Source organism: Scyliorhinus torazame, chromosome 12 (assembly GCF_047496885.1).
Source record: "Scyliorhinus torazame isolate Kashiwa2021f chromosome 12, sScyTor2.1, whole genome shotgun sequence".
Lineage (NCBI taxonomy): Eukaryota > Metazoa > Chordata > Chondrichthyes > Carcharhiniformes > Scyliorhinidae > Scyliorhinus > Scyliorhinus torazame.
In genome coordinates, this window is record NC_092718.1 from 51,508,982 (window position 1) to 51,532,925 (window position 23,944).

A 23,944-nucleotide genomic window follows, 5' to 3' on the forward strand; every position below is an offset into this window, starting at 1 on the left:
GGTGCAAGCGAGCACCCCTCCCTCCCCCTCCCCCCCTTCCCCCCCCACCCACCCCCCTGCCCCAAGGGAGGTGAAAGTGATGGGGGCTGACCTGATGCCTCTCGCAGAGGAGGTGCTGCAACATCTCAGCCCTTACGATTCCCTCCGCACCACACCACCTGACACTGCTATGTCTCTGCTGGGCAACAGGCAGAGTAGAATGTGCGATTGGACCAGGGTTTCCTGGGGTGGGTGTGGGGATCCTCCCATATTGCATTCTGGCTGTGGGTGGGGGGGGGGGGGGTGGAGGGGAGGTGGCGTCGGGAATTGTCTGGGGGGCCTTGGAGATCAGGAAGTAGAGCACCCCACTGTACAAGACCATAAGACATCGGAGCAGAATTAGGCCACTCGGCCCATCGAGTCTACTCCGCCATTCAATCATGGCTGGTATTTTTCTCATTCCCATTCTTCTGCCTTCTCCCCATAACCCCTGGTCCCCTTATTGATCAAAAACCTATCTATCTCTGTCTTAAAGACACTCAGTGATTTCTCCTCCACAGCTATCTGCAGCAGAGTTCCACAGATTCACCATTTGGCCTTTTAGAACATACCACTTTCCTCCAGGGAGTCTCGTGCCTCTTCGCTTTTCAGGCTGAGCCCTGATTCCAGATTCAAGCCGCAGTTACATAATAACTGCAGTCCTCATGCAAAGCAATACCATTTTGCTTGGACGCTGCAATTACATAGCCGTAGCTGTATTCACTGGAAAGATGACAAGCTTCTTTAAACCGCAGTAGTATTCATTTTCCTGTCTGGAATTGCAACTCACAACCTACTGTATCCGCTTTTAATTGTGACCAATCAGACTCCACACAATTAGATTTTAGAGAAGGGTAAATGTGTTGTCTGACCAAAACTCATTTTATAATATTTCAGTCATGATGGGGCTGACACCAAATTAAGACCTGTGGCTAAATTTGACCTTATCTGGGCAACATTGCTTTGGGGACAATTCGTCCTTATAGCCCAAAACATCTTCAAGTGGATAGCAAGCACCACCTGTTACTCCCTGGTCAAATCGTCCAGCGTCAAAGCCGGCATCTCTCAACATCTTGGATTTTATCCCAGTTTTGGCCTGGATCACTGCCACTCAGTTTTCTCTCAAGCGTTTCTCATCACTTATAAAATCAACATGAATTTAACGTTGCCAAAATTCCCTTTGATTAGGTAGGGTTGCGGGGGAATGGGCCTGGGTAGGATGCTCTTTAAGAAGGTCGGTGCAGACTTGATGGGCCAAATAGCCTCCTTCTGTTCTGCAAGAATACTATGGTTCTAAAGTGCATGCGAATATTCAGTGGTGCTTGTTTTACAACCCCTAATTGGGCTCCAAGTCTCACCCCCAACCTTTCACTAAAGAATTTCCTCTCTGATTGTTCAGTGGATCATTGTACGACTATTCTTTTCCATACTCCTCACAAAGCTTCATGTCCGAGTGTGACAATTATTTAAATAATTTTAGAACCACGCAATGTTTGAACAAAGACAATGTTATAGTTACACTTATCAGAGAAATTGTCCAGTAATGAATAGTCTGACTCTAACTATGAATAATCTAAAACCCTGCACAGGCCTCCAAAGATGCTTAATGGAATTTTCCATTTTTTTCCCCCAGAGTGTTGGCTCAGGCGAGGAAAGGGGTGTGTAGCTCATGTGTCGCTGCACTGTCAACTTTTCCTGCCATATTTTTGAACACTTTGAAAAAGAAAAGTCTGGAGGTGTGGCTTATGTCATCACTGTGGCAGGGTGAGGCCGGAGCAATGCAGCAGCAGGGAATCCTGAAATTGGGGCGCCATTTTTAATTGGCACCTCATCCTCCGATATAAAAAAAGGAGCTTCCCACACATGCACAACGGGAACCAACCTCTCTACAATAGAGATCCCCAGAGGGCCCCCTGGCACTGTTCCCTGGCATTGTCACCCTGGCATGTCCTCCCCCCCCCCCACCCCACCCTGGGGTTATGGTTACATGTGTTCCCCCGTTGGGTTCTCTTCGACTGCTTTACATTTTTATGAAGCAGTTGTTAAACCTCGCCGACATGACGTCACACCAGGGAGGGGGTAATTCGAATTGTTGGGGGGAACGGTATGGCAGGAAAGCCCTCTACTTATATGGAAATGTATTAAAATGAGGTTCCTGCCCTTTCTGGACAGGAATCTTGTTACATCACTGGTGAGGGGCTGGCAAAATTAGAAATTGAGATCATAGAATCATAGCATCCGTACAGTGCAGAAGGAGGCCATTTGGCCCATCGAGTGTGCACCGGCCCTTGGAAAGAGCACCCTACTTAAGCCGACGCTTCCATCCTATCCCTGTAACCCATTAACATCCACCTAACTTTTTGGGCACAAAAGGGCAATTTAACATGGTCAATCCACCTAACCTGCACATCTGCACGTCAGACAGAATCCCATTTTCCGATTCTTGTCAGATTTTGCGCCCACGTTACCATTTGTGATCACGGTGGACTTGGGCGCAAATTTACACCCACTGTCTACAGATTCTGGCACACCATGGCCTGCTTACTGGGCCTTGGTTTTGCTCAGTCATGGATTCAGATTTGAATGAGGCCAATAAGTCCATAAGAATTGACCACATTTTCTGTCCAATCTTGTCACCATGTAGCAGCCCTTCCCCATTTCCTGGGTGAAGTCAAATAAAAAATCAATTCAGGAATCCTCGCTCAGCCCTTCAACCCTATCTCTCACAGAGGATCCAGGAAGCCCCAAATAATTTTCCGGAATGAATAATCCTATCTTCGATAAGGTGCGAATTCCATCCAGTGTCTTCGTGAAGGACTGTAAACAGTCAATCTTCACTGGCTGTTTATTTCGAATCACTGATTCACCACAGTGCAGAAGGAGGCCATTCAGCCTATCAAATCTACACTGAACTAGGCCCACGCACCCACCCTATTCCTGTAACTCAGCAACCCCACCTAATGTTTTGGACATTAAGGGGAAATTTAACATGGCCAATCCACCTAACCTCCGCATCTTTGGACTATGGGGGAAACCAGAGCACCCGGAAGAAACCCACACAGGCACAGGGAGAACGTGCAAACTCCACACAGACAATGACCCAAGGCTGGAATTGAACCTTGGTCCCTGGCACTGTGGGGCACGTGCTAACCACTGTGCTGCCCCAGTCAGCAAAACCAACTTCTGTTCAAATCAATTTGGAACTTTGGAAATTTGATGTTACAATCAGCCTTAATCAATCCTTCTCCTTCAGGTACCATGCCGCCATTTTAAAAGGACTCACAGGTCGTTAATCAACCAGTTTGACCAATGTTACAAAATCACCTTCTGTGACCATTAAATCCTGAAGTGGGACTTCAGCCACGAGCTTCTGATCTAGAGGTAGGGATGCTACCCGCTGTGTCGCAAGACTCTTCTTCATCTGCATATTATTTATTCTATTCAGACTATAAAGTTAATAAAATATGAAAATTAAATGAAAATCGCTTATTGTCACAAGTAGGCTTCAAATGAAGTTACTATGAAAAGCTCCTAGTCGCCACATTCCGGAGCCTGTTCGGGGAGGCTGGTACGGGAATTGAACCGTGCTGCTGGCCTGCCTTGGTCTGCTTTAAAAGCCAGCGATTTAGCCCAGTGGGCTAAACCAGCCCCTATATCTATCAATTCATAAAACACCCATGGATCGACACTACTAAATGTTTCAAGATAATGTACAAAATATGCCTACAGAGTGCGCGAGGTAGATGTTGAATATTACTCTGTCTATATGGCTTGTGCTTCCTGTCGTAACCGTATCCTGAGATAACTGCCTCTTATTCGTCTGATATTTCCATTCTCTAAGCTGTCCACAGCTTCTCTGAGGGACATTCTCCAGATGATGTTGAATTTTCGGGAGGCTTAGGACTGCCTAAACGCATTTGATTTAGATCCCAAAATATCATAAAAGCTGCCTTTCCATCTGGATTTCAATTAGGTTGCGGGGTTGAAAGGTTTATTTTATTACTCTTCCTTCATATCTCACTTTGCCCACTTGGTCAATATAACTGTTAAAATGTACACATTTGCAGAATTTGAAATATGAGCATAAAGCTGAAGTGAAGGAGTGTCTCTCAATCCACATTTGTTCTGGGTCAACTGATCTTGGCCAGCACTCCAGTTGGAGGTGTGACAAGGGGCTTCAATGACCCCAGTCATAGAATTTATAGAATTCACAGTGCAGAAGGAGGCCATTCGGCCCATCGAGTCTGCACCGGCTCTTGGAAAGCGGATCCTACCCAAGGTCAACACCTCCACCCTATCCCCATAACCCAGTAACCCCACCCAACACTAAGGGCAATTTTGGACACTAAGGGCAATTTATCATGGCCAATCCACTTAACCTGCACATCTTTGGACTGTGGGAGGAAACCGGAGCACCCGGAGGAAACCCACGCACACACGGGGAGGATGTGCAGACTCCGCACAGACAGTGACCCAAGCCAGAATCGAACCTGGGACCCTGGAGCTGTGAAGCAATTGTGCTATCCACAATGCTACCGTGCTGCCCAGTCTGATTCCTGCCTCCTGACTCTTGCTGATAAGCATGTGTGTCTGGACATTTCTCTCAAAATAAAATCAAGCTTTATAAATTCAAGCCTGCTAAATACTTAGGACTGATCAGAAAGAGTCTTATTTTATCACTAGGCTCAACGCGTTTACAATAAATAGGCCCATCTACAGGGGTAAAATAATGCCAATCAAAAAGCTTGGGCTTTACTGTCCAATCTAGTTGTCTTAACTTTGGTTCATTTGGTAACATTCTTGCCTCATCGTCAGAAAGTTGCGCTGTTAAGTCCCATTCGAGAAGCTATAAGCAAAAAATTTAGCCTGATAGCTAGGGCAGTGTTGAGGGAGCATCCAGGTGACCAGCTCTGGCTAAAAGAATTAAGAGACATTTTGCCGGGCGGTGGGGGTAAAGCGGAGGTGGTGCTGCTGACATGACTGTGGGATTTGGATGGGGAGTGTTTGGTATAACAGGAAAAGTTGGGGTGGTACGGGACAATGAGGTGAGGGGACTGGCGGGGGGAGTTGACGAGACCTGAGGAGCAGAGGGGTGAGGGTTGGGGGAAGGGGGAGTTGTGGGCAGGACTGTGCTCCCGTAGCCCGCCTGGAGCCCAAACTTCCCGCCTGCCAAAGCTAAAGCGTGAGCCACTGCTCCATCTGCTCCCGCGTGGCTGTGTGGGCTACTGTCTGCACACGCGAGGCAGCTTAGTGTGTACGCGCAGGCAGGAAGGATGTGGACACATGTGAAATCTTGGACAACACACATCCCGGGAAGGCCTGAGCTGGAACAGGGGACACAAAGCCAAATTCCGAGATGCTTGGTTACCCTGGATGTGTCCTCAGATAAGATGCGGTACTGAGGACCAGTCAGTTCTCTGAAGTGAAAACAATCCATGGTCACGGTTTAGAAAAAGAACAAAGGAGTTTGCCCCAGTGTCCAGGACAGTCATCCAGCCATTATCACATCACAGTTTGCTGCGCACAGATTGGCTGCTGTGTTTCCGACATTGCAATAGTGACTGCACATCACGAGGTGCTGAGTCGGTTATAAAGCACTTTACAGCCTGCGGATGCGGAAGGCTCTATATAAATGCATGACTTTCTCCTTCATCGCAAAGACGAAAAGAAACCGTTTGAACAAGGTGGCTAAGGACAGACGCCAGCTGTGGAACTTTATCCAGTGTGAGACACCCGCTTTGGGAGATAACAATGTAGGGCGGGAGGTGTGGAAACCTGGCTTGGAGTAGTGAGGACAAGAAATAAAATTCAGTTTTGAATTCCAATTTGAAAAGTGTAATGACTTCATCACCGGTTTAATTGGGAAATCCAAGAACCATGCCGGTTGTCTGAAGGAGCGCTGCATCTCTGCAAAACAGTGCAGAGAAACTAATGAAGTTCTGAGGTATAATTGAACTGAAGAACATGGATTGTAACCAATTACTGTTAAATGGCCTATAATGAGCAGGTGACACATCTCACTGTTTCCAAATGTAATCTTGCCGGACAGGATGTTTTCCCTTCCCCCAAATGGAAAGATTTAATTCAGCAGGTTTACAGCTTTTAATTACAGGACAAAAAGAGCATTCAAATGCAGAGCTTCCAAAGGACAATTTTAAAAGCTCCACAATCTAGCCACCCTTTCCCTTTTGGTTGGCTATATTTCAAACTCCATGAGAGAAATATGTTCCTGTTCCTAATTTCCCACAAGCTGAATTATAATAAAGGTTGTGGTTCAATTTGGAGTCACTGTTTTACAGGTAAGATAAGACTAAGAGTTGAATGTTAATTAATTTTTTTAAACCTTCTGCACAGTCCTGAAATGATGACAAGAGTTAGCTTTGGTTCCTGAGTAGCATTCGGGTCTTTGAGCTGGAGGGATGTGTGTTAGCGCGACACTCAGAAGCCAGCAAATAGAGGCAGTTAAGAAAAAAAATTGTTCGTGGGACGAGGGCGTCGCAGACTGGGCCAGCATTTATTGCCCATCCCTAATTGCCCTTGAGGGGGCAGTTAAGAGTAAACCATGTTGCTGTGGATCTGGAATCACATGTAGGCCAGACCAGGTAAGGACGGCAGATTCCCTTCTCTAAACTAAGTGAACCAGATGGGTTTTTAAAACAATCAACAATGGTTTCATGGTCATCATTAGACTTTCAATTCTAGCCAGATTTCTTATTGAATCCAAATTTCACCAGCTGCCGTGGCGGGATTTGAACCTAGGTCCCCAGAGCATTACTCAGGGTCTCTGGTTTACTAGCCCAGCGGCAATACCACTATGCTACCGCCTCCCCGCCAGTGGGGTTCTCACGTCCGGTTGAAGTGGAGCACTGATCCTATCCCGCCCATTTCGCAATGTACCTGGCAGGTTGTCTTGGCAGAGTGAGGTAAGTCATGTTAACATCAGTCCTTGATATGGACAGAAGACAATCTGGTGACTGGAAATGAGGTGGAAGAAATAGCTTGCCCAGCTTTGACAAAGAGTCATCCAAACTCAAAACGTTAGCTCCTTTTTCTCTCCACAGATGCTGTCAGACCTGCTGAGATTGTCCAGTATTTTCTGTTTTTGCTTCAGATTGCCTCTCTTCATCCGCTCAGAACGGAAGAGAGAGGGGAAAAAAATCATTGCGAGATTTCTGGTTCACAGATTAGGAAGTAAGGCTTTCACCCACACTATACCTTGCCACTATCTAACTGCAACCCCCACCCCATCGGGCGGTTATTTTATTTCCTGTCATAAACCCATCTTTTACCCCGCGTAGCTCACCTGCTGTCCAATCATTGCGTTTGCTGCTTTGATACCTTTGATCTTTTATTTCCTGTTCACGTACCTTCACCCCACTGACACAGTGAGCACTTCCCTTTTCTCTTATTAATTCAGTCCCCGCAGGATCCCCTTTCCCCAGTAAATGCACAGTTCGGCCTCTTCTTGCCCATTGCCCTATAGCAGCATGGAACCCCATGAGAATGGCTTCAGTCTCACGGGAAATGGCTGGACCCATGTGAAAGCACAGTCTCACAGTATTTGCGGGATTCATGATGAAGCCAAAGATCAAAGGAAGCTGGCTGACAGACAATGTTAATAATCATAGTTGAAAATTTGCAAAAAAATTCTCAATTGACTGGTTGCTGCACAAGATGTGCTTTCGCATTGCATACTACATTGATCTGATTTAATTTGAAGCAATCTATCGACTGTTTCACTCCATCATTTGTAATAAGAGTGGTCTTCCGTACATTGCTTGTAGCTGAAGTGATATCACTGGAGGGGAATGCCTCAGGGGTCTTAAGTTTGCAGAATTAATGAATATCTATGAAGCTCACAGCGGACTGTTTTCTCATTTAGGTTCGATTCTCTCCTCATTTAGGTTCCTTGTTTGTAAACTGAAAGAGTTTTAATGCAGAAAATCCTCAGATGTGTTGTACACAAGGATTCTGATTTGTGGTATTATGCTGGGACAGAGAATAGAGGGTTTTGTTCTATTCTTTGGCATCCTTGTGTAAGGAGTGGGCCTTTCATTCTCTCTTCTCTATGGCACTCAATAGTGCCAGCATTAACTGCAAACTGCTAGCTGCAAGTTCTTTGATGTGGGCCCTAGTCACTGCCACAGATGGGCCCTCATTGGAGGGTGATAGTAGAAAAATAAGGGTATGTGTGGGAGAATATGGGATGAAAGCAGGGGCCAGCCACAATTTGAACAGAACTTTGCCTGTTCATTCTTCCGACCCTGGCTTCTGATTTTTGGAGGGCGGGGCATAGTGTAATCTGTTAGATCTCTACAACTGACCATGAAAAAACCTTTTCTACATAAAACGCCTATTGTTCCTTTTATCCTTACAATTCTGGAATGAGTCGGTAAGGATAGAGGAGCAAGGCCGCGTTTACATTTTCCATTTTTGTTTTTACTAGTACTCATCAAAAAAAAGAATTAAACCAAGGGGTACACACACTCATCATGTACACAGAGGCAGGTCAAAGAAGTGAACTATTCACACCATTCTAATTCGGTCATTCATTTTTGGTCAACTATCTGATTTAGACTCAGCAAATGCAGCATTAGGTGGTATCATATAATCCACGTGTCATTAACGGAATCATACTTTGATGAAATTAGTTTAATCCCATTGTCAATTTCGGCCTAGCAGGTTAATTCTACCATTTGAACTTCTCAAACAACTTCAGCTAGCTGGAGTGGAATTAATGTGGAATTTTATATCTGCAAGACTGCTGTTAATTATTCAGATGAAGCACACATTATTCTGATGAGATGTTTATAATATATCAGACTATTGGTATAGCATTTTATTTCCATATTGTGGAGGATTAAGTCACTTCAGGACATTGAAACATTTATATTGATTACCCATTAGGCCTTTTACTTCACATATTATTGTTTATTCAATGCATGAAGCATGTCAAGGGGGTGGATCATATGGTTCCTCACGATGTTGGACGTGTGAATATTGTATGTTATACACACAGCCTATAACAGGTGCAGTGCAGAATTACCTTTCAGAAATCATAGTTTGCCCAAATCATCACCATAATTATCTATAGTGAGGTTGAAGATCAATAAATGAAATGTTTGACACTAATAGCACTTAATATACACTCACCAACTAGTCCTTCTGTTGAATCCATCTACAAATGACTTATCATGATCTTTATCCTTGCAACCTAACCATTTCTCTGGGATGTCCATTGACTATTCTAACCCAGGGGGTTAAATGTCTGCCAACTAAACAGGTTCAGTCATCTGCATTTTCTGACCTGATTTTTGGACAGTTTATAGATTGTGTTTATAGACAGCTTTGACAGTTTACAGACAGTTTATGAGTCATCCAGACTCAAAACGTTAGCTCCCTTTTCTCTCCACAGATGCTGTTAGACTTGTTGAGATTTTCCAGTATTTTCTGTTTTTGTTATAGTTTGCAGATCAGATAGCTCCAAGGGTGAAGACCTTTAATGCAGATTTACACCCATTTCTCCCCAGATCGCTGTTCTGATTATCTGATCACGTTTGCAAAGTATTGTGACGGTGCCTATCATTTTGTAGGTGGGTGTACACAAATGAATACACAATGACATGATAATGTTTTGCATCATATTCATTTATTAAACACAGGTAAGTGTCAGCCAGAGTGTTAGTGGATGGCAGTCTCACATCTGGGTCAGGATGTTGAGGGTTAATGTCCCATTCTAAAGATTTAAGATCAAAATCTAGCCTGAATTCCAATTCAGTACAGAGGGTTAGAGGTAATGGGTGGGATTCTCCATCCCGGGATGCCCGGATTGCGTTCCCCAATGGGACGGAGAATCGGGGAAAATCGGGATTGATGCCGGGCGCCAATCCAAACACGATGCTCCGACGCCACTACTGGAAACGTGAATGAGGTCCACAATGCCTGCCGATGGGGAGATGTAATTAAATGCAAATGGGTCTTAATGACACCTTTGCATCTATTTAGCTGGCCCGGCGCACTATGTTCAACCTCCCGTGATTCTCCGGGACCAAGAATCACGTGGGTGCGGACCATTTGTGGTTACAGCAAACATGAACCTAATGTGGTGGACCTTACAGTGGGCCAAGGGGACAACGGTTGCTCCCTTGGCCAACCGCAAGGTCCACCATGCCAGTGCCACGCTGGTAGAGACCATCCAAGCCCATCCGAGGGCCAACCCCCCAAAAATGTACTGCCTGTCCACACCCCCTCTAGCAGACCCCCCCACAGAGATCCCTATAATATGAGCCCCCTGTAATAGGGAGATTCCCCCAGGGCCCCTGTAATAGGAGAACCCCTATACGGATCCTGTAATATGGAAAGACTCCACAGGGAACCCTGTAATAGGGGGATCCCCACAGGGACTCCCTGCCTAAAGGAACCCCCTTCCACAGACTCCCCCCCCCCCCACACACACACGCAGACCCCCCAGAAAAAGGACCACATCAAAGAGATTTAATGCTAAGTGCATTCCAATAATTCAAGGGTGTGATTTCACGGCACTTACCTCTCTTTGATGTGGTCAACGTTTACAAACATTGGGGTTTCACCACTTAGGCCACTGAAGTATGAAAGGGTATGAATGGATCAAAGCTGCAGATGGTTTTTAACAAGCTGTCAGTCACAAACCATACCTCAAAAGCTATGAATGGCTTGCAGCTAATGGATCTGTGGGAACCAGGCGCAGACACAGCTGCTCTCCTTCGAGGAATGGACATGTAGTAAGGGCTATAATGCTTCCATTGCCCCTGTCTAGACTGCTCTCTAGTTCCCAGACAGGGGTCCCTTTTCCAGGGGAGAGGGGGTTTGGGGTCTGTGGAGAGGGTTCCTTTAGGCAGGGGAGCCCTTGGGGTTCCCTTATTACAGCGGTCCCTGGTTGTCCCCCTATTACAGTAATCCCTGGTTGTCCCCCTATTACAGGGGACCCTGGGGAGTACCCCTATAGCAGGGGTCCCGAGGGGTGGCCTATTACAGGAATCCCATGGGGGACAGGTTGGGGGTAAGGGGGTAAGGGGTCTGCGTGTGTGTGTGGGGGGGGGGGGGAGTCTGTGGAAGGGGGTTCCTTTAGGCAGGGAGTCCCTGTATTTGGGGGTAAGGGGGGATTCCAGATTGGGTCACCCCCATACTTGGGGGTAAGGAGTGGCAGGCCGTGGGACTCACTATCAGTCCGCCTGCTCAAGATGTGAGCCCAAAAGTGGGATTCCCTGGGAATCCCTCGTATTCCCCGCCATGCATAAATTTGCATGGTTCCTGGACAAGGAACGCATCATGAGGTGAGCTAGGCAGACGAGGCGATGCACTTGGGAAGATGTTGACATTCGGGTGTCCCAAGACCTGGGAGCTGAGCTCGCAAAGAGAAGGGCGAGCTTTAATAAGGTCAAGTCGGCCCTGTACAAGAAGGGCGTAAAGTTCGGATTACTGTACCCGGCACGCCTATGGGTGACCTATGGGAGCCGTGAGTTGTACTTTGGCTTGGCAGAGGAGGCAGCGGACTTTATGAAGGAGAATGCACTGGCAGGGGAAGGAGGACATAAGAACGTAAGAACTAGGAGCAGGAGTAGGCCATCTGGCCCCTCGAGCCTGCTCCACAATTCAATGAGATCATGGCCGATCTTTTGTGGACTCAGCTCCACTTTCCGGCCCGAACACCATAACCCTTAATCCCTTTATTCTTCAAAAAACTATCTACCTTTATCTTAAAAACATTTAATGAAGGAGCCTCTACTGCTTCACTGAGCAAGGAATTCCATAGATTCACAACCCTTTGGGTGAAGAAATTCCTCCTAAACTCAGTCCTAAATCTACTTCTCCTTATTTTGAGGCTATGCCCCCTAGTTCTGCTTTCACCCGCCAGTGAAAACAACCTTCCCGCATCTATCCTATCTATTCCCTTCATAATCTTATATGTTTCTATAAGATCCCCCCTCATCCTTCTAAATTCCAACGAGTACAGTCTCAGTCTACTCAACCTCTCCTCGTAATCCAATCCCTTCAGCTCTGGGATTAACCTAGTGAATCTCCTCTGAACACCCTCCAGTGCCAGTACGTCCTTTCTCAAGTAAGGAGACCAAAACTGAACACAATACTCCAGGGGTGGCCTCACTAACACCTTATACAATTGCAGCAGAACCTCCCTAGTCTTAAACTCCATCCCTCTAGCAATGAAGGACAAAATTCCATTTGCCTTCTTAATCACCTGTTGCACCTGTAAACCAATTTTTTGCGACTCATGCATTAGCACACCCAGGTCTCTCTGCACAGCAGCATGTTTTAATATTTTATTATTGAACTTGGATTGAGGAGGACTGAACTATGTTGTGAAAAACTTTGGGTTTATGTTGTTCAGATTTCTTTCGTTTGTTCCGTTTTTTCAGTTCTGTTTGAGGTAAGGTTGGTATACAGTGCTTTGTTAAGGGATGAGGGGTGAGTCTCTGTGTTTGGACCTTGGGAGGGATTGTTTGTTTTTACTTCTTGCCTTTTTTTCGACTGTTTCAACTAAGAGCAGGGGGAGGAGCATCAGTGGGGGGTAGGATGCTAGGCGCCATGGGCGGGGGCTGCCAGACTAGCTGGGTGGGCTAGTTCATGGAAGCAAAGTGGGGGGTGAGCTGAAGATCGATGTGGGGGGATGGAAGAGGGAGTGGGAGTGAGGGAGTTGGGTGGGGGAATTAGATTGTTGACGGGGAGGGGACTTTCAAAGTGGAGGAGGAGGAGTGTTGATGATGTTAGTTGCCCGAGGGCGGGCCAGGGGAAGTGCGGGACTTGGGCCGCAGACTGGCCTGGAGAGGTTATGGTTGATCGGCAGGGGAGGGGCGCGGGGTGCACCCCGACCAGGCCAGTCATGTGGAACGTTCGGGGACTGAATGGGTCTGTCAAAAGGGCCCGTATGTTCGCGCACTTGAGGCAACTGAAGGCGGACGTGGTCATGTTGCAGGAGACACATCTGAAGATGGGGGACCAGATTAGTTTAAGGAAGGGATGGGTTGGGCAGGTGTTCCATTCTGGATTAGACTTTAAAACGAGGAGGGTGGCAATCTTGGTTAATAATCGGGTGGTATTCGAGGTGGGGAATATAGTAGCGAATATAGAAGGGGTAGATATGTTACGGTTAGTGGGAAGTTGGAGGGGATGGCCATGGTATTGGTAAATATGTATGTGCATAAGGTGTATTCCCGGATAAACTTCTTTGTGATGGACAAAACGCTGCTGGCTGAGGTGGTAGATGCTGAATATTCAGCAGTAGTGGTGTCAGACCACGCTCCGCACTGGGTAGACTTGCAAGTTACCAAAGGAAAGGTCCAGCACTCGCAATGGAGATTGGATGTGGGGCTATTAGCAGAGGAGGAGGCATGTGTGTGGGTGAGGGAGGCCATTCGGGGATATATAAAGATAAATGACACGGGTGAAGTTTCGGCCTGGGGGGTTTGGGAGGCACTGAAGGCGGTTATTAGTGGGGGGAACTCATCTCAATTTGGGCCCATAAGGAGAAGGCTGAGTGGGGGGAGTTGGTCAGACTGGTAGGCAAAATTTTACAGGTGGACAGGAGGTACGTGGAGTCTCCGGATGGCGGGCTTTTGAAGGGGCGTCAGAGACTGCAGCTGGAATTTGGGCTCCTGTCCACGGGTAAGGCGAAGGGACAGCTGAGGAGGGTAAAGGGGGCGGTGTATGAATATGGGGGAAAAGCCAGCAGGATGCTGGCGCACCAGCTGAGGAAACAGGAGGCGGCGAGAGAGATTGGGAAAGTGAGGGGGGGAAGGTGATTCTAGATCCGGCGGGAGTGAATTATGTGTTCCGGGAGTTTTATAGTAGATTGTATAAATCGGAACCCCCAGCCGGGGAGGAGGGTATGAAACGATTTCTGGGGGGGGGCTGGAGTTTCCGAGGATAGATGAGGAGTTGGTGGAGGATTTGGGAGCCCCAATTGGGGGTGGGGAGGTTATGGACGGGCTGGAGACGATGCAATCGGGTAAAACCCCGGGACCAGACGGAGGCCCGGTTGAGTTTTATTAGAAGTTTTCTGGGCTGTTGGGGCCACTCCTGGTAAAGGCTTTTAATGAGTCGAAGGAGCTGGGAGTGCTCCCCCCAACGTTATCACAGGCAATAATTTCCCTTATTTTGAAGCGGGATAAGGATCCGGAGAGCTGAGGTTTGTATCGGCCAATCTCCCTGTTGAATGTGGATGCAAAGCTGCTGGCAAAGATCTTGGCCACACACATAGAAGATAGTGTTCCAGGGGTAATAGGGGATGACCAGACGGGATTTGCTAAGGGACAGCACCTAATGTCAAACATTAGGCGGCTCCTAAATGTAATAGTGATGCTTGCAGAAGGGCGCGAGGTCAAGGTGGTGGTGGCTATGGATGCAGAAAAGGCCTTTGATCGGGTGGAGTGGAAGTATTTGTGGGATGTCCTGGGAGGTTTTGGGTTCGGGCAGGGATTTGTGGATTGGGTCCGGTTGCTATATCAGGCACAGGTGGGGAATGTAAAGACAAACCGGGTTCGATCAGAGTATTTTAGTTTGTGTCGGGGGGCGAGACAGGGGTGTCCAGTCTCTCCACTACTGTTTGTCCTGGCCATACAGCCTTTGGCAATGGTGCTGAGAGCATCAAATATTTGACGGGGATAGTGAGAGCGGGGGTGGGGAGGGGGGGAGGGGTGGGGGGGTGGGGTGGTGGAACATAGGGTCTCACTCTATGCAGATGATTTGCTCCTTTATAAAAAAGACCCGTTCAGGGGAATTGCAGGAATTATGCGGATACTGGAGGAATTTGGTTGGTTCTCAGGTTACAAACTGAATATGGGCAAGAGTGAGGTTTTTGCGATCCAGGCAAGGGGGCAGGAGAGGAGACTGAGGGAGATGCCGTTCAATGTGGTGGGAGGGAGTTTTAGGTACCTGGGGATTCAAGTGTCAAGGGACTAGGGTCAACTTCATAAACTAAATTTGGGCAGGTTAATTAAGAAAATGAAAGGGGACTTCCATAGGTGGGACATGCTCCCGCTGTCATTGGCAGGGAGGGTACAGACTGTGAAAATGACAGTCCTCCCGAGATTACTGTTCATGTTTCAGTGTCTTTCACTCTTCATCTCCAAGGCATTTTTTAGGAAGATGAATACGGCGATCTCGGGTTTTATATAGGCTGCGAAAGCCTTGAGGGTGAAGAAGGTCCTTCTTAAGTGGGGATGCGGGCAGGGGGGCTTGGCCCTTCCGAACTTTATTAATTACTACTGGGCGGCCGATATATCGATGGTTAGGAAATGGGTAGTGGGGGAGGGGTCAGAGTGGGAGCGAGTGGAGGAGGCATCGTGCAAGGGCACATGCCTGAAGGCTTTGTTAACGGCACCTCTGCCATTCTTGCCAGCTCGATACTCCACAAGCCCAGTGGTAGTGGCAGCCCTGAGAGTGTGGGGACAATGGAGGCAGCACATTAGACTGGAGGTGGCGTTGGTGTGGTCGCCAATCTGTGATAATCACCGGTTCGCTCCGGGAGGGCTGGACGGGGGCTTCAGGTGGTGGCAGCAGGCAGGGATTGAGAGGTTTGGGGATCTCTTCATTGAAGAGGGTTTCCTGAGCCTGGAGGAGCTAGAGGAGGAGTTTGAGTTGCCGGGTGGGAACGGATTCCAGCACCTGCAGGTACGGGATTTTGTCCGGAGACAGGTCCCGAATTCCCTCGCCTCCCACTAAGGGGACTACAGGATAAGGTGATGTCCAAAACAGGGGTTGGGGAGAGGAGGGTCTCAGAAATATAAAAGGAACTGATGAAGTGGGATCGGGTCTCAATTGTGGAGGTGAAGAGGAAGAGGCAGGAAGAGCTGGGAGGAGAGTTGGAAATTGGGTTATGGGAGAAGGTCCTGTAGAGAGTCAATGCATCCTTAGCCTGATCCACTTCAAGGTGGTCCACAGGGCTCATATGACTGTGGCCTGAATGAGTAGGTTTTTTGAGGAGGTGGAGGATAGGTATGGGCGGTGTGGGGGAAGTCCTATGAACCATGTACATATATTTTGGACGTGTCCAAGGTTGAGGGCATTTTTGCAGGGATTTTCAGATGTCATGTCAGAGGTCTTGGAAGGGAGGGTCGGAAGATTCGGGAGCCCAAAAGGGGAGAGAGGCTGACGTTTTGGCCTTTGCGTCCCTGGTGGCCCGGAGTTGGATTTTGCTGGGATGGAAGGACTCAGAGCCTCCAAAGTCGGAGGTTTGGGTCAGTGACATGGTAGGGTTTCTTAGGCTAGAGAAGATTAAGTTCGTCTTAAGGGGTTCATTACATGGGTTCGCTCGGATGTGGCAGCCGTTCATTGACTTCTTCAAGGAAAATTGACCGTCAGCGGGGGGCGGGGAAGGGGAGGCATGGAAGTGAAGAATAAGGGGAGGGAATCTAATGTACGGGTAGTTAGGATTTAGGCCTGGGGGAAGTTGAGTGTGTCATCGTGGGTTTTTTGCGTGTGATGGATCTCTCTGTTGCTTAAAATGTAAAAATGTTAAAATTAGAAATGCCTCAATAAAATATTTTCTCTCCCCCCCCCCCGCCCCCGGCCAACAGCACGGCTCTCAGCCCAAGTGTGACAGCGTTGGACACAGTCCGCAGCCGCCACGACAGGTTCATGATTTGTGTGACCACATGTGTCCCAAGCCATTGGGAACTCGGCCCATCGGGGGCGGAGCATCGTGGGTGGGCCGGCCGATGTGGCGCCAATGGCATTGCGACTGCGCATGGCACGCGTCACGATGGCGCCATTTCGGAGGGGCACAAAGCATGGCTGGCTGGCATCAAACCGGCACTGGCCCCGATTTCGGCGTCGTGGCCCATTCTCCGCCCGATCGCCGAATCTGGGGCGAGATTCTCCGACCCCCCGCCGGGTCGGAGAATGGCCGTTGGCCGCCGTGAATCCCGCCCCCGCCCCCGCCGAAGTCTCCGAAGGGAGAAAAGTCGGCGGGGCGTTAATGGCGCCGCTGCCGCGGAGAATGTCACGGGTCTGCGCAAGGCAGCCGATTTTCGGCCTGCCGATATTCTCCCTTCCGGATGGGCCGAAGTCCCGTCGACGTGATGACCGTTCACGTCGACGTGAATCAAACCTCCTTTTCATCGGCGTGACCCGGTGCTCCAGGCTCACGCCGACCAGCGAGGAGGTGAGTGACGGCCTGGGGGGGTTGGCTCTGGGCAGGAAATGGCGTGGCCGCAGACTGATTGCCTGAGGAGAGGTGTGTCTCGGGTTGTGTGTGTGTGCGGCGGGGGGGGGGGGGGGGTGGTTAGAGTAGGCTGGGCTCCGGGGGAGTGCCGGGAGGGGGTCCGTGCCGGGGTGGAGGTTGGGGGTTGTGGAGGGGGTCCGTGCCGGGGTGGAGGTTGGGGGGGGGGTCCGTGCCGGTGTGGAGGTTGGGGAGGGGGTCCGTGCCGGGGTGGAGGTTGGGGGGGGGGTCCGTGCCGGGGTGGAGGTTGGGGGGGGTCCGTGCTGGGGTGGAGGTTGGGGGTTGTGGAGGGGGTCCGTGCCGGGGTGGAGGTTGGGGGGGGGTCCGTGCTGGGGTGGAGGTTGGGGGTTGGGGAGGGGGCCGTGCCGGGGTGGGTGATGGGAGGGCAAATGAGTTGGTCCACCTGGCCAGGTGCCAGCCTCCAACAGTTGGACCCATGCGGTCCATGCCACCTGGCTGGGGGGAGGAGGGGATATGGGCAATGATGACATGTCGTCGTTCCCCTCCCCCCCACCAGGCCGTCATGTTTTCAGACCATCCAGCGATGTTGGCCGCCGTGGTGGCAGCCGCTCATGTCTATGTTGCCCTGGATGAGGAGGAGGAGGAGGAGGAGGAGGAGGAGCGTGCCAGAGAGGCGGCGCAGGCTGCCGCAGAGGGGCAGGCGGCAGCCGCCCAGGCTGGAGGGACACCTGACCGACAGGACGAGGAGGGGGAGGAGGACGTCGCGGCCCCACGGCAACGGAGGCACCCGAGGGCGCCCCGTGTGTACCGGCCCCGGCAGTCATACCAGGACCTCACGGACCGGGAATGCAGGAGGAGACTCCGGATGAGCCGGGAAACCGTGGCACACATCTGCCACCTGCTGGCACACCTGTCACCGCGTGGCACTGGCGGGGGACACCCTCTCCCCGTGTCCGTCAAGGTTACGGTGGCCCTGAACTTTTATGCAACGGGGTCATTCCAGGCACCGAGTGGGGACCTGTCCGGCATATCGCAGACATCGGTGCATCGGTGCATCCGGGCAGTGACAGATGCCCTTTATGCCATGGCGCACCGCTACATCCGCTTCCCCGTGGACCGGGCCAGCCAAGATGCCCGGGCCGTGGGCTTCTCTGCCATTGCCGGGTTCCCCATGGTCCAGGGCGCGATCGATGGGATGCACGTCGCCGTGCGGCCACCTGCAGATAACAGGGCCGTGTTCACTAATAGGAAGGGGACCTATTCGATGAACGTACAGGTGGTCTGCGACCACCGCATGATGATCCTGCACGTCTGCGCCCGTCACCCAGGCAGTGTACACGACTCATTCGTGTTGTCGCGGTCATCCATCCCCGGCATGTACGAGGGACGCCATCCCCGGCTGAGGGGCTGGTTGCTGGGCGACAGGGGCTACCCATTGCGATCGTGGCTGATGACGCCTATACGGAGGCCACGCAATGAGGCGGAGAACCGCTACAATGATGCCCATGTAGCGACAAGGGGAGTGATCGAAAGGTGCTTTGGCGTGCTGAAGATGCGTTTCAGGTGCCTGGACCTCTCTGGGGGCGCCCTCCAGTATCGGTCAGATAGGGTCGGCCGCATCATTGTGGTGTGCTGCGTCCTGCACAACATAGCCCAGCAGAGGGGCGATGTGCCGCAGGCAGAGGAGGGCGGAGTGGAGGAGCAGCAGGAAGAGGCCCAGTCCTCCCCAGATGAGGGGGATGGGGGCAATGGTCAGGGCAGACGGGGTAGACACAGACGGGTGGCTGTCCACCGTTACCGGCTGGCCCAGCGGGCACGGGACAGACTGATAGACGCCCGCTTCACTGACTAGATGGGCGTGGGAATCGGGTAGTATGGCCACAGACCGCACACCATGACAACAGCCGACCACCCACACCCCCCACCCATCCACCCACCCAGCACCCTCACCCCCCTCCCCAACCCCACACACCCCACCCGCATGCACACCACCCCCCCACCCCCAATTGCCGATCCACCGGCGGCACAACGGGCCGGGCTCACCCAGTTGCGGGTGGACGCGTGTCTATCGCAGGCCATGGAGAATGATGACAACCCGCCTCCGATGAGCTCCTGGCTCTACATCGTTGGACTATGTCTGACCCATGGCCACAGTACCACCATCCACCCGGACCATCCCTGCATGCGGCTGTGACACTGCAGCGCACGGTCCCGTCCTCTGCCCGGGGGATGTTGATGGCGGCCCAGGGGGAAGGGGGCAGACTCACCTGGGGCTGAGGTAAGACCACCCCTCACACACACACTTGCGCTCAACGTACATGACACCCCCGCACACTTTGGACAGAGCACAAAGGCAGCTTCGGTAGGTGTAACATTGACTTTAAAAACCAAAGGAGTTCATGCACGTGCCTTGGCGCCTAAAACTCATCTGTGCCCTGCACCCGTGCCAACTTACTCAGTGTCTAATTGTTTGGCCTTACGGGCCCTTTGACTACGTCTACGTGGTTCCCCAGACGGTACAGCAGAACTGGAGGTGGACTCCTGTGATTCCTGCCCTCTGACACTGGATCCCTTTGGCGGCCGTTTCCTGGGGCGTCCTGGCCTAGATGGGCCAGGCTGCGGCCCGGGCGACTGGGATGGCGAGCTGCCAGCCTGTCCTGCCCGTTGCCCACCCGATGCACCTGGGACGGAATGGGGGGAGTCCGAGGTGTCGCGGTGTACCGGGACCTCCCCTACAGAGGGAGCCGGGACGGACCACACCACCTCCTCCTCCCTCGGGGTGCCCGATGGCCCCCAGGCCTCTACATGGGTGGGGGATGCGAACGGACTGGCCATCCGACGCGCCCCCGACATCTGGCGCTGCCAGTCCTGGAGGCCCGTGCTGGTATCGACAGGGGTCTGCAGGTTTGCAGCCATGGAGCCCAGGGGGTTGTCGAACCCTGTCTGCGACAGTGCGACGCCAGCTCGCACATGGCCACTGGCGCCGATGCCCTCAGCGATGGCCTGCTGAGACTGGGCCATGGCCTGCAGAGACTGGGCCATGGCCTGCAGAGACTGGGCTATGGCCTGCTGAGACTGGGCCATGGCCTGCTGAGACTGGGCCATGGCCTGCTGAGACTGGGCTATGGCGTTGAGCGCCTCTGCCATCTGGCACTGGCACTGGCTCATGGCCTCCTGTGAGAGGGCAGCCATTTCCTGGGCCACAGACGCCGCCTGCACGGAAGGCCCCAGGCCTCGCAAACCGTTCCCCATGTCTGACACCGTCGCACCCATTGCCTCCACCGCGGACGCCACCCGTGCGGTGTCAGCCTGGGTGGCACGCATGACCGGGACCACTCCCAGCTCCTGGACGCGGGTGGACTCCTCCACCTGCGACCGCAGCTGCCGCAAGCCACCCGTCACCCTATTCGCTCGTCTCCGGGTCGGTGGTTGCATCGGATCTATGTGTGGGTGTGGTAACTGCAGGAACCCGGGATCCATCTGGGCGGCAGATGTTCGCTTGGCCTGGGCTGCTCTCCGAACGCCCGGTCCCTCTGCTGCTCCTACCTCCACCTGCTATACCGGGACGGCTGTGTTGTGCGCACCAGTGAGTGTACCAGACGCCTCATCACTAAAGTGCCCAACCGTGGTGAGTGTTTCTGCGATGGTGGAGGGTGTTGGTGACAGCAGTGGCGTTGTGTCGTGCTCTTCGTCCCACTCTGAGTCCATGGCACTTTGGGGTGGGGGTTCGTCTCCACCCATCCACTCTGAGTCACTGTCCGGTATTTCGTCTTCCCGGGTAGGGGTGTCCCGGGTAGTGCTGTCCCGGGTAGTGCTGTCCCGGGTAGTGCTGTCCCGGGTAGTGGTGTCTCGGGTAGGGGTGTCCTGGGTAGTGGTGTCCCGGGTAGGGGTGTCCTGGATAGTGGTGTCCTGGGTAGTGGTGTCCAGGCTCGGATGTGACGGGGGCCTGTGGCTGCCCCCCTCATCGCTGGGTGGTCGCTCCCGCACGTGACGGGGGTGTCGTCTCCCTGTTGCTCCAGGTCTCTCCGTCTCCCGTGGTGTGCGAGAGGCATCCTGCGGGCGTCGCATGCTGGAGGGTCCAGGTCTCTCCGTCTCCCGTGGTGTGCGAGAGGCATCCTGCGGGCGTCGCATGCTGGAGGGTCCGGGTCTCTCCGTCTCCCGTGGTCTCCGAGGGGCATCCTGCGGGCGTCGCATGCTGGAGGGTCCGGGTCTCTCCATCTCCCGTGGTGTGCGAGAGGCATCCTGCGGGCGTCGCATGCTGGAGGGTCCGGGTCTCTCCGTCTCCCGTGGTCTCCGAGGGGCATCCTGCGGGCGTCGCATGCTGGAGGGTGCGGGTCTCTCCGTCTCCCGTGGTCTCCGAGGGGCATCCTGCGGGCGTCGCATGCTGGAGGGTGCGGGTCTCTCCGTCTCCCGTGGTCTCCGAGGGGCATCCTGCGGGCGGTCTGCATCTGCGGGGATGGGTGCCTGGACGTTTGGTCCTGCGATACACAATGAAGCATGCATGGTTAGACATCAGGCAGTGATCAGGTGATACGGGAGAGGGGGATATAGGGGAGGGGGGATATGGGGACGGGCTGTTGGTGGCTCACTTGCTCGTGGGGCCCCGACCTCTGCATCAGCAACCTCCCGGTCCTCAGGTCCGCCAGCCAGTTCCAGGGCCCTTTCCTCGTGTACGGTCAGTGGCCTCTCATCAGCGGGCCCTCCTCCAGTCCTCACATGCTCCCTGGTGTTGTGTGCGCGCTTCTCCTGTGGGGGGGGGGGGGGTGGTGGCAGGGGTAAAAGGCAACAGTGTTAGGCAGGTATATGAATGCACGCCATCGGTTGCGCGTGCATTGCAGAGGTTAAGGTTAGGTCTGGATTCACTTGGGGATATGGGGGATATGGGGGAGGGGGGATATGGGGGAGGGGGGATATGGGGGAGGGGGGATATGAGGGAGGGGGGATATGGGGGAGGGGGGAATATGGGGGATATGGGGGAGGGGGGAATATGGGGGATATGGGGGAGGGGGGATATGGGGGATATGGGGGTGGGGGGATATGGGGGAGGGGGGAGTATGGGGGATATGGGGGAGGGGGGATATGGGGAGGAGGGATATGGGGGAGGGGGGAATATGGGGGATATGGGGGAGGGGGGAGTATGGGGGATATGGGGGAGGGGGGATATGGGGGATATGGGGGAGGGGGGATATGGGGGATATGGGGGAGGGGGGATATGGGGGAGGGGGGATATGGGGGAGGGGGGATATGGGGGATATGGAGGAGGGGGGATATGGGGGAGGGGGATATGGGGGAGGGGGGAATATGGGGGATATGGGGGAGGGGGGATATGGGGGATATGGGGGTGGGGGGATATGGGGGAGGGGGGAGTATGGGGGATATGGGGGAGGGGGATATGGGGGATATGGGGGATATGGGGGAGGGGGGATATGGGGAGGGGGGATATGGGGGATATGGGGAGGGGGGATATGGGGGAGGGGGGATATGGGGGAGGGGGGAATATGGGGGATATGGGGGAGGGGGGATATGGGGGATATGGGGGTGGGGGGATATGGGGGAGGGGGGAGTATGGGGGATATGGGGGAGGGGGGATATGGGGGATATGGGGGATATGGGGGAGGGGGGATATGGGGAGGGGGGATATGGGGGATATGGGGAGGGGGGATATGGGGGAGGGGGGATATGGGGAGGGGGGAATATGGGGGATATGGGGGAGGGGGGATATGGGGGATATGGGGGTGGGGGATATGGGGGAGGGGGGAGTATGGGGGATATGGGGGAGGGGGGATATGGGGGATATGGGGGAGGGGGGATATGGGGGACATGGGGGAGGGGGGATATGGGGGATATGGGGGAGGGGGGATATGGGGGAGGGGGGATATGGGGGATATGGGGGAGGGGGGATATGGGGGAATATGGGGGCTATGGGGGAGGGGGGAATATGGGGGAGGGGGGATATGGGGGATATGGGGGTGGGGGGATATGGGGGAGGGGGGAGTATGGGGGATATGGGGGAGGGGGGATATGGGGGATATGGGGGAGGGGGGATATGGGGGAGGGCGGAATATGGGGGATATGGGGGAGGCTCACCCTGCCTGCTCTGACGAGGTCGTTCACCTTCTTGTGGCACTGGGTGCCTGTCCGTGGTGTTAGGGCCACAGCGGTGACGGCCTCTGCCACCTCCCTCCACAGACGCCGGCTGTGGCGTGGGGCAACTCTGCGGCCGTGTCCGGGATACAGGGCGTCCCTCCTCTGCTCCACCGCATCCAGGGGCGCCTCCACATCGCGTGACTCGAACCTCGGGGCTGAGCGACGGCCAGCCATCAAGTCGGGTGTTGCGGTCGGCTGTTCCGGTCGGGTGGGGGGGAGCTGCGCGGCCTTATGAGCCGTCACGCCGTGCAGCGCGTATGACGCTGCACGGCGTGAACCACTGCGCAAGCGCGGATCCCGTTACGTCGCTGCTAGCCCATTTCGGGCCGCAGACTATCGGCCCATTTTTATGACGTGACGCAAGCGGGATTTGCGCCGTTTTTTGCGCCGATCGGCGGAGTTTCCGCCGATAACGGAGAATTTCGCCCATGATTTTGGTGTCGGCAACGGAGAATCTCATCCACAGTCTTCCAAACAGAAAATCCCACCCAATGTCTTTCTGATGAGATGTTCGAACAAGGCTCCATCTCGCCTTTCAGCTGGATGTCAAAGATCCCAGAGCAATATTCGAAGAAGAGCAGAAGAGGTCTTGCTAGTGTCCTG

The 23,944-nt window shown here is 52.9% G+C and overlaps 1 long non-coding RNA gene across 1 annotated transcript in view; it reads left to right on the top strand.

The window, feature by feature from the left end:
• Window positions 1–23,944, top strand: part of LOC140386397 (uncharacterized) — a 187,620-nt gene that overhangs the window by 153,615 nt on the left and 10,061 nt on the right. Inside the window, exon 5 of the long non-coding RNA XR_011933603.1 lies at window positions 3,272–3,399. This is a non-coding gene — a long non-coding RNA (uncharacterized lncRNA). The remainder of the gene's footprint in view (window positions 1–3,271; window positions 3,400–23,944) is intronic.